Genomic DNA, 11,828 nt, shown 5'->3' on the forward strand with positions numbered 1-11,828 from the left:
CACAAAGTAGAGATACAAAGATATAAAATTGAAACGTGATAAACAAGCATGCATTGCTTGAAATAAAGCACGTGTAGGGACATGTTAACACAGAGCATACACAATATCCAAATAACATGTCCGTACACAAAATCCATGAAGATCCAATCACACCACAAACCACCAAGCTCCCCCTATCTCTACTCCCCCTATCTATCTCCCCCTTTGGCAACAAAGCACCAACAAGGAAGGCGATCTAGTCCTGAGCTGGAGAAGGCGGGGTCTTCATGCTCGGTCCGGTGGAGAACTGAGTGGAGGAGTCGTCGGCGTCGTCGTCCGTCCAGTCTTCGTCGGCCGAAGAGGACTTCTGCTCGACCGGAGTTGTTGGAGCAGTAGAAGTAGCTGGAGTAGAGGTAGCAGCTGGCGCGGTGACGACCGTGGAGTCCGTCGGAGGACCAGACGTGACGGGAGTCGTGTCTGGCTGAGTAGGGCGAACAACGAACGGACGGAGCACCTCAGGCTGTGAGGGTGACTCGAACATGAGGGACTGACCTGAGAGGTGCTGTAGCTGATGCAGAACCTGCTACTACCTGAGAAACTCTACATGCTGCTCGGCAGTCCAGACACTAGGCTGTGGAGCAGGAGCCGGAGCAGGAGTGGAAGTAGGAGCAGGGCTGGCAAAACAACCTGGTCTAAAGAAGAGGTGACATCGGGAAGGACGCCAAGGGTGTCTGCACAAAGCTGCCAACAGGTGGAGTAGGAGTAGTGGGGTCGAATTGGAGCTGCTGGGGTGTAGGGAGCTGAGTCTCAGGCTGTCCAGTGTGACGGTAGAGCTGTCTGAAACATCCAGAAAAGAATGTGAACATCTGCTGCTGAATCTGGGACTGCTACTGAAGCTGTATCCTCATGGCCTCCTGCTGCTACCAGATTCCATCAAGCACAAGTGTCTGGGCCTCCTGTTGGCGAGCCTGCTCGGCTTGCATGCTCAGCTGAGCTGCAGCAAATCTGTCTTGCTGGTCAAAGAGCCTCTGAAGAATAGCAGCGAGTGAATCAGGCTAAGTGACATGAGCAGTGGTAACTGGAGGAGCAGGGGTGTGGGCTGCACCTGAGGATCCTGCCTCATCATCATGAGCACCTCGAGGGATGGTAACAGTGGGTATGTAGTCCTCGTCATCCTCGGAATCCTCTGAATCAGTGACCAGGTAGTGCGGGAGCTGGGCCTCTGCAGCGGCGAGTGACGCGTCCTCAGCGGCCGTGGGATCATCTGCAACTCGGCCCTCAGCCAAGGCTCGCTCATCCAAAACCTGCTGTGCTCTGCGCTGGCCTCTTGGGCCGCGGTGGCCGTCTCGAGGAGTAGTAGGTGAGTAAACTGCGAAGTGCGTCCTCGACTGTGCCAGCTCATCCATATGAGCATTCTGACTGAGCTGGACAAGAATCCAATAGATCCAGTGAGCGAAGGGGTGGCGACGGTGAACTGTCATCCCATCCATGATCACGTCCTCTAGCTCGCAGATGAAGAAGTCGACAAAGTCAAAGTCGCGACCTGTCATGATGTACAGTAATAGCCACTGCTGCAGAGCCGTGATCCCCTCATTATAGTCTATCCCGAACAGCAAACTCTTCCTCAGAGCAAGATGGATAGTGTGTGCCACGGGAGTCAGCCTGTCCGGAGTCCTAGGAGTGCCAGGCAAGAATGGCTGCTGGAAAAACACACTGACCTCCTCGTCAGACGGGAAGTGGGTCTCGTGTGGGCGACGAGGGGGCACCGTGTTGCCATAAGCCTGATAGTGCACGTAGTGGGGCTCCTCGGCAATCTGAACTCCAAGCAGGGTGAAGCGTCCCCTCATAAGAGAAGACTTAAATGTGATACAAACATCAGTCCCAGGAGGCTGATGACACATTTATTACATCAGATGGGCCATCACCGTACAACTCTACGCGGTAATGAGCAGAGAAGCGCCACTATCGCGAGGATTACAACCCACACCCACACAACGATATTAATTATAAAAAGAGGGTCATCAGAGTCTGGCGCCATGCGGTATCTCCTGCGGGTGACCCTAATCCACAGGCAAGGCTGGGTGCAGGACGGTACCCTACTCGACATCGTTAGGAACGAAGTCTGGGTCTTCCTCTGTAAAAATTAAGAATGGGGTGAGTACAAACGTACTCAGCAAGTCCAACCACACCCACGGAGGGGGAATAACAGAATATAATGCACAGGGTAAATCAAAGATAAGGTTAAGGTTTACTTTTGCGGAAAGCTAGATTTTATGCAAGGGTTCATTTGAAAGCAAGTATTTCCAAAATTAGTTTTCTTGTACCGAGTAACACGAGGGGTTGATCCACACAGGATCCAAGTTTTAAGCTGCTACCGGACTCCTCATCCGCCGTAGCACACGACACAACTGCCGGACACTATTCCAAAACAACTCACGCCAACCCATCCCTAAATAAACACTAGTTATGTAACCACACCGTAACTCGCCCAGTACCATGGGCACGGCTATTCGAATAGGTTTTAACTCTGCAGAGGTGTGCAACTTTACCCACAAGCGGGGTACCGCAACTCGATCACCTTAGTGTCGGTGCAGATCCCAACAAAGCCATTACCCACCTTAGCTAGACCTGACTAGCCATCACGGGATGCACCAAGGGGTCATTGACCTATCACAGAGGCTCATCCCTTCTCCTTGATCACCCGTTGTTCTCAGCTCTCCTGATGGCTATCAGACTAACTAGTGGGGTTTATGCTAAGCCGTTGCCCATTCAACGGTCGAGTGGTTTGCACGATAGTGGAGTTAGGTGAGATGACACACCAACTCGGTCCTTAGTGGTGACAAGATGGATATCTCCCTTCCTTGCTCTGTCACACAGGCACGAGCACACCAATCGGCAAATCACACAGAAATGCCATCCATCCCATCTAGACTCATCTTTCGAAAATTCCACTTTTATCCCTTCCCATACACACACACCTTTTCTTTATAAAACAAATTGTATTGTATATAAGATCCTAAGCGTTCTAGCAGCGATTAACGTCCAAACAAAACACATTCAGACATTAATCTAGGTGGTCAAGGAATGGTTATAACAAATTAAGGGGTGGCTATCCAACCGTGTTTTCAGCAGGCAAAACATATGCAATTTTGTAAAACAGGCCAATAGGTTGTGTTTATAAAAACTAGGACAAAACATTAATCAAAGGGCGGGATTGAACTTGTCGTCTTCAAAGCCTTCCGGGAAGTCCTGGTCGAGGTGCTGTCCTTCGGGCTCGGGGTCGCAGAACTGGTCCTCGTTCGTTTGCTCGCAGTACTGCTCATCGACGGGCTCTCCTTCGTTCACACCGTGATCTACGACGAATACAATCAAGCACACAATCAAGAAAAAGAAATAAAAGCTTTATCGTTGAGACCGATTCGGAAACAAATAAGGTATGGAGATAGAAGTAATATTTTTGGGCGATTTCCTAATGGCATGGACAAAACTATGCTAGGAAAGGCGTGGTAAAGTTTCAGGTCGATTGGAGGTTGTTAGGCGAATAAAATGATAGGTTACAGGGAGGTCCAGGGGTTAAATAAGGAGTCAGGGACCTGTTTGTAATTATTCTTGAGAAGGCAGGGGCCTGTTTAGTATTTTAGAATTTATCTGGGTCATTTTGAAAAAGGTCGGGGGTTTATTCATAGATATGTTTATATGAGGGAAGGGTTTATTTTGAAATATAATAAAGGAATGGTTTAATTTGCAAAAAGGTTAAGAGGTGGAAGGGCTTCTTAAGCAATTAGAAGAGAGGGGAGGGGGTTTTGGGCAAAAGCCCCTTCTTCTTCCCCCCTCTCGCGACCAAAACAAGGGAGGGGGTTAGAGGCGTCGGCGGTGGCCGATTCCGGCGGCCCAGGGCGATGGCGGTGGCCGGGAGGAGAGGGGAAAGGAAGAGGAGGAGGAGGTGGCTTGATTCCCGGCCTCACCTAGGGCCGGGGCGGCGTGAGGAGGCGGGACGACGGGAGCGGGCGGCGGCGGCCTCTGGAGCTCGGTGTGGCGGCGCTGCAGAGCTAGGAAGGGAAGCTTGGAGAGGCGAGCGCGGATGTGGAGGCGGCGGGGTGCTCCTCGGCCCCTTTTATAGGCGGCCGAGGCGGTGGAGATGGGGGTGCGGCGGTGGCGACCCGGCGGGCAGTGCGGAGCGCCTTTAATGGCGATGGGGCCGGTCGCGGTGTTGTGGAGGTGATGGCGCGTAGCGGCTGCGAGGATGGGCATGCAGAGAGGGGTGGCGTGGGCATCGAGGACGTCGTCGAGCACGTGGAGTGGGCTGGCGTCGAGCGGAGCGACGCGAGCGGCGAGGCGGGGCGAGCAGTGCACGCGCGTGCGTGGCCGGCGGCTAGGGCGGGCCCTGGGAGATGGCAGCGGTGGGTCTTGGGGCGCGTGGAACGCGTGCACGTGGGCGATGCGCAGGCAGACGGGGCGTGCGGCGCGTGTGCGGGCAGGCGGGCGTCGCGGCGTGTGTGCGCGCGGGCGGCGGTGAGCTGTGCAGTGCTGTGCGGCAGCGACGAGCGGCGCGGCGGGTGCACGTGGGAGCAAGGGCGGCGTGTGTGGGCGGGGCCGGGAGTAGTGGCAAGCTGGACCGGGACGGCCGGCGTCGAGCCGCGAATGGCGGGTTGCACGGCGGGCGACGAGCGTCGCGTGGCGCATGCGCGGGGTGCGTGCGTTGGCAGCAACGGTCGGCGCGGCGGTGATGGCGGCCGCGTGGATGCGCGCGGTGCGCGACGAGAGCAGGCGTGCGCGTTGGCAGGGCAGGGGAGGCGGGCCGGCTTGCGTGGGCCGAGCGGCGCTCAGCACGGGTGAGGAAGGAAGGAGGGAGAAGGAGAGGGGACGAGGGAGGAAAAAGAAAATAAAAGAAAAGAGAAAATGGGAAAAGAAAAAGGAAAACAGAAAAAGAAAAAGAAAAAGGGAAAGAGGGAGAGAGAAGAGAGATCGTGCGCGCGCCAGCGAAATCTGTGGCGGCGACCGCGGGCTGGTCGGCCACGCACGCGTTGTCGGGCGACACGCAGCGCGTCGCGCGAAGTGGGAAAAAGAAGATGGGACGACAACCAAATTCAGGTGTCGGGATGGCGAAAATCGCCGGGAAGGGTTTCAAAAAAAAACAGGAGCCTCGGACGGAAGAGATGTTCTGAGCTCAACGATGAAAATTAATTTTGAAGAAAAAATTTTAGCGCGTGATTTAATTTTGATAGATTTTTCAGGATGTCACACAGGGTAGCCAATCTGGCACGAGTCAAACGATAGTGCCTCTCCTGGACATGAAATCAATGAACTGTCGGTCCTCCTCAACAAATAGGGTAGCGTAGAAGACGCGGACCCACTCTCGGATATATCTAGACCTCTCACTGAGTAGTGCTGGCAGCCCATCGTAGTGCTCGAAAAAAGGGAGTACTGGAACTCCACCGGATGCCACACGCATAGCCACCCAGTGAAGCATCTTGTGCTCACTAATCTTAATGTCTATTTGGCAATAAGCGTGGTAAAAGGACTCCTGGAGCAGAGTATGAAAGCGACGATCAACTCCAATATCCCTCTGCTCAGGAAACCACGTCTCAGGGGTGACGTATCTCAATCTCTTCACTCGAGGCCCTGGTATCCCCCTGAGATCCAACAACTCGACCTGAGGTGGCTCTGACTCTGCATCACTATCCTATCCAGCTGCCTCTCTCTTACTGTCACGGCCTGCTGCCCTGGGAGTACCACCACCTCGAGTCCGTGGACGAGAGCGGGACTCAGGTGTGGTCTGAGCTGTATCTGGCTGACGAGTACGTCCTGAGCGACGTAACTGCTGCTGTGGCTCCCCCTGAGCCTGAGGATCCCTGATCCTGAGCGAACCTGATGAGGACATGACCAATACACATATGACCAAGGCCCAAGCGAAGATAGAGTTCAAAGCCCAATCCACATTGAAGTCCGATTTATTTGCGAGTCCGGTTCGGACTGCAGGAGCAGGCCTCACGAAAATGGACGCCCAGGCCACATACGGGCTCCGTTTTGGGCATTCCATATATCGTTGGAAAGCTAAGGAGATAAGCTTTCCAACCCAACTGATCCCATATCAAAATACACTGGGAGTGGATGGGAATCGTCGAAACAACATGACGACCAGAATCTGTCTGGATGCAGTGACGCCGGTTTTTGGGCCCGAAGGCCTTGTACTCCCTAGGGTTGCCCGGCCACCCCCTTGGCCGCCCCCTAGCCTCTCTCTTCTATATACACAGCAGCTGCCATTAGGTTATTTGGGTTTTGCTTAGATTATTCTGTCGAGAACAGTTTCGCCGCCATGTCGGTTTGTGAGACCCCAACTTTGAGATTAATCTTTCATCTGCAGAGTCACTTCAATTGAGCTGCGTTCTTTCAAGTTCTTGCTTGTGTTCTTCATTGTGCTTGCAGGGATTAGCCTTCTTGGCGAGGTCAACCGGGTTGTGACACGGTTGATAACCAGAGGAGTTGTGGTGCTAAGATTGCTGGATTCGGGTCTTAGGATCTGAAGCCGGATCGGTGTGTCTCGCTCCGCCTACAACGAGAGTTATCCAGAACCTAACGGAAGATCGGCAATCCACGTCCCCATTAGAACCCTGCCTGTCCGCTGCATCTGCAACTGCCTCTGCCCTCTCTCGCTCTCGGTCCTCACGTGTGCGCTTCTTCCTCTGTTGTACCACCTGCTTGCCCTTACCCTTCCTATCTCCAGCCATCTGTCATAGAGAATCGATAAAAGATAATAGAGTGAGACAAATAATTATGCATATACGAGATATTACACTAGAGGTGAGAATGTCCTTAAGCAAAGTATGGATTTGATCAAGTCTAAAACATGAGCCTCTAGTGGACAACTGCCGACATATCACACTAAAAGATATATGAAAAGAAGTGTCACGGGCAAGGTGAGTTGTGCAAGACAAGAGTACTTTATGAACATGTGTGTAAAAGATGAGAAAACGAAGACATAACACATGTATAGGTCATTCAGGTCATACCCTTGCAGAGCAGTGAAGGAACCGTGAATGAATCAAAGAAAATGCTTAAGGGGCAATTCCTCGAACACCTTGAGGGCGCCTGAGCAAGAGGTGTAAAGGTTGGAAACAGAGGAGCTCGGGCTGGATTCACGTGCGTGGGAGTCTGGGAAAGGGTAGCTCACACAGAGAGGAAGTAGGGCACATGGAGGAGTCGCGGCGGCGGTGGCGAGTAGCTGCGCAGCGCGTGAGTGGCAGCGCGCGGGTGCGGGCACAGCCGGCAGTCGATGCGCAGCGGCGGCGCAGAGTACTGGTAGCGGTGGCGGTGTGCGGGCGACGGAGCTGCGTGCGAGCGGCGGCGGAGTGGCGGCGCAGGAGGTGAAGAGCAGTGGCGCGGCGAACGGGCGGAGGTGCGCGGGACGCAGCGGCGGCGGCGGTAGTTCGATTTGGATGGGGAGAGGAGGCACGTGAGGCTGACGAGTGGGGCCCACGAAGAATATAACCGCAAACCCTAGTCATCGGAAGGACCGATGGTGCTGAAGGTATGAGCATCGGTGTATCCATCGGTGTAATGTTGACCAGATCTAGATGAGTTGAAAACTTGGTCAACAGAGGGCACCGGAAGAACCGCCACTAGGTCATCGGAGTATCCGATGGGCGTCGGTGCAACTGCAGGAGGAAGGTCCAGAGACGCTGCAAGGGCCAAACTCCACGCAGTAGCACCGGAAGAACCGATGTTGTGGCCATCGGTGTAACTGTCGGAGGTTGTTCCAGAGACGATGCACAAACCAAGCCACAAGGAGTTAAGCATCGGTTGAACCGATGCAGGGAAAACAAGGCGTCGGTTTAACCGGTGGTTAAGGAAATTTTTCTGCTAAACTACAAACTCGACTTCTGATCCAAATATCCAAAACCAAGGCCATAAACGCTCAATTTGGACCATTTTCGAGAGACAACCTCACCCCTCAAACACTCATACTTATAGTGCTCGCAAGCTTTTACATAAACATAGGCAAACTAAGATCCAAGCGAGGGTTTAAACACAAAAAAACCAAATGTATGAGCCACTTTGCCTATGAACTTAGAGATGGAAACTTTAAGTTCGATAGGACGTGGCTCAATAGGCATGAAAGCGCAATATTGATCTTATCACTATTGCAGAGTTGATATATCATATTTAGCATGAATATCTTTCTCGAAGTGTGATTTGCTCTCTTGTGATACTACTAACGTGATGCAATGCCAATGCAAAGCTAGAAATTAAACATGGATGGATTCTATATGACAAGCACATGCATTGCAAGAATTTAAATCTATCTTGTCAAGTTTGAACCCTTGGCAAGCTTCTTCATGATGAACCATTCTTCATGCCATGAGCGAAACCAAGACCTTCGGCTCATGCAAGACCCATGTTCATCACTATCTTGACAAGGTTAGACAAACCCCTAGCATTTGTACATATGAAATGCATCTATATGACAAGGCAATTACATGACGTTAGAAGCATCTAGAATGTTAAGCTCACTTCGCAACCTACAAAAGGTGCTCTCATCTAGAGATTTTGTGATGATATCCGCCAAATGATCTTCAGAACGAACACCACAAAGTAGTATATCATTCCTTGCCACATGATCTCTTAGAAAGTGATGGCGAATATCTATGTGCTTGGTGCGAGAGTGTTGAACCAGGTTATTAGCAATTTTAACGGCACTCTCATTATCACAAAGGAGCGGGATCCTATCTAATACTACACCATAGTCCAAGAGGATTTGCTTCATGTAGAGGATTTGAGCACAACAAGCCCCGGCAGCAATATATTCCGCCTCCGCGGTTGACAAGGCCACGGAATTTTGTTTCTTTGATGACCAAGAAACTAAGGAATGCCCTAGCAAGTGGCACCCCCCCCGATGTACTCTTACGATCCACACGACATCCGGCAAAGTCCAAATCCGAGTATCCCAAGAGTGTAAAACTAGCGCCTTTGGGGTACCACAAGCCTATGCTAGGCGTATGCTTGAGATATCTAAGGATCCGCTTAATGGTACTAAGGTGTGATTCCTTAGGATTAGCTTGAAAGCGGGCACACATGCATACGCTAAACATGATATCGGGCCTAGATGCGGTTAGATAAAGAAGCGACCCAATCATGGAACGATAGAGAGTTTGGTCAACCGATTTACCTCCCTCATCCAAGTCAAGATGTCCATTAGTTGGCATTGGAGTCTTGATAGGCTTGCAATTATCCATCTTGAATTTCTTGAGAATATCCTTTGTATATTTTTCTTGATGGATGAAAGTCCCTTCCTTCAATTGCTTGATTTGAAACCCAAGGCAGAAATTTAGCTCACCAATCATGGACATCTCGAATTCCCTAGCCATCATTACTCCAAATTCTTTGCAAAGAGTGGAGTTAGTTGAACCAAAAATGATATCATCAATATAGATTTGACATACGAATAGCTCTTCATTGATGATTCTTGTGAATAGAGTTGTATCCACCCTCCCGATCTTGAAGCCCTTGTTGAGAAGAAAGTCACGAAGGCGTTCATACCAAGCTCTTGGCACTTGCTTGAGCCCGTAGAGCGCCTTCTGCAACCTATAAACATGATTAGGATATCTAGGGTCCTCTAACCCTGGTAGGTTTGTTCAACAAACACTAACTCATTAATAAAGCCATTTAAGAACGCACTCTTCACATCCATTTGAAAGAATTTCATGTTGTGATGTGAAGCGTACGCTAAAAGGATACGGATGGCTTCAAGTCTTGCAACGGGGGCAAATGTTTCACCAAAATCCAACCCTTCAACTTGTGCAAAGCCCTTTGCCACAAGTCTTGCCTTGTTGCGAACCACTACACCATGCTCATCTTGTTTGTTGCGGAAGACCCACTTAGTACCAATGATATTCTTGTCTTGAGGACGTTCTTCAAGAACCCAAACTTCATTGCGGTTGAAGTTGTTGAGCTCTTCTTGCATGGCCATCACCAAATCCGGGTCCTCAAGAGCTTTATCTACATTTGTGGGTTCCAAGCAAGAAACAAATGTGTAATGTTCACAAAAAGAGGCATATTGACGTCTACGAGTTTTTACTCCACCGGAGGGGTCACCCATGACCAAGTCAATGGGATGATTTCTTGAAGTTTTTGTAAGCCTCTCTTGTGCTTGAGACGTTGATTCTTCTAGTGGTTCGCCATCTTGATCTTGAGCTTGGGCTCGTTCACTTGTGATGTGCGTGTCATTAAATGGAAGTTGTTCTTCAAGCACTTGTTCATCTTGGGCATCATGGAAAGGAGATGATGCATCATCTTCTTCATCGGATGACTCATCATGGTGATGCGGTGGTGTAGACTTGTCTTCATCCTTTGAGTCATCCTTGGAAGTGACTTCAACTTGAGTGGATGAGACTTGTAGCTCTTCTACCTCCTCCTTTGGCTTGACTTGCCCAATAGCAATGTTCTTCATGACTTCTCGAAGTGGTTCATCACCTACATCATCACAAGAGAAAACTTCCCCTTGGGAATCATTAGTCTCATCAAACTCCACATCACAAGTTTTTTCAATCTTGCTAGTAGCACTATTGAATACTCGATATGCTTTGGAGTTTGATGAATAACCAACAAGAAAACCAATATCACATCTACTTTCAAACTTGCCTAGGTGCTTCCTTTTCTTGAATATGTAGCATTTGCAACCAAACACCCGAAAGTAGGAGATGTTGGGCTTCCTCCCAATGAGAAGCTCATAGGGTGTCTTTCCCAAGAAGCGATGGAGATAAACTCGGTTGGATGCATGGCATGCGGTGTTGATGGCTTCCACCCAAAATCTTTGTGAGATGCTATAGTCATCCAACATTACTCTTGCAAGAGTGATTAATGTCTTGTTCTTCCTCTCCACCACTCCATTTTGTTGGGGTGTGTATGTTGATGAAAACTCATGCTTGATCCCCATGTCGTTGCAAAGCTCTTCAACTTGAGTGTTCCTTAACTTCGTGCCATTGTCACTCCGGACCCTCACAACACTGGACTCAAATTCATTTTGAGCTTGCTTGACAAAAATCTTGAAGATCCCCATAGTCTTGCTCTTGTCCTCTAAAAAGAAAGTCCAAGTATATCGAGACTAATCATCAACAATTACAAGACAGTAGAGATTACCGCCAAGACTTTTGTAGGTGGTTGGCCCAAAAAGATCCATGTGTAGTAGCTCCAAGCTTCTTGATGTTGACAAATAAGCCTTCATGGGATGTGATGATGTAAATTGCTTCCCGGCTTGACAAGCACTACACAATTTATTTTTGTCAAAAGTAATATCTTTGACACCAACCACCATACCTCGTTTGAATGCCTTCTTGAGTTGGCTCATGCCAATATGAGCAATGCGGCGATGCCAAAGCCAACCCATGGAGTTCTTGGAGAAGAGACATGTCGCCAAGCTTGCATTATTAGATGAGAAATCAACAAGGTAAATGTTACCATGTCGAAATCCTTTGAATATTAAGCTCTTGTCCTCCTTACTTGTCACTACAACCTCACTATCACTAAAGGTGCATATTAGTCCTAAATCACAAAGTTGAGCAATAGATAACAAATTGAAACTAACGGACTCAACAAGCAACACATTAGAGATAGAAAGATCCTTGGTAATGGCTACCTTACCCAAATCTACCACTTTTCCTTTTGAGTTATCACCAAAGGTGACATGTTCATGATCGCCCCACGTCTTCATCTAGTGAGGTGAACATCTTTACATAGTCGGTCATGTGTTGTGTACATCCGCTATCAAGCACCCAATGCTTGCCACCGGCTTTGTAGTTCACCTACACACAAATGAATCACTTTTGAGGTTTGGGAACCCAAGCAAGTTTGGG

Source organism: Panicum virgatum, chromosome 6N, assembly GCF_016808335.1.
Source record: "Panicum virgatum strain AP13 chromosome 6N, P.virgatum_v5, whole genome shotgun sequence".
NCBI classification, from domain to species: domain Eukaryota; kingdom Viridiplantae; phylum Streptophyta; class Magnoliopsida; order Poales; family Poaceae; genus Panicum; species Panicum virgatum.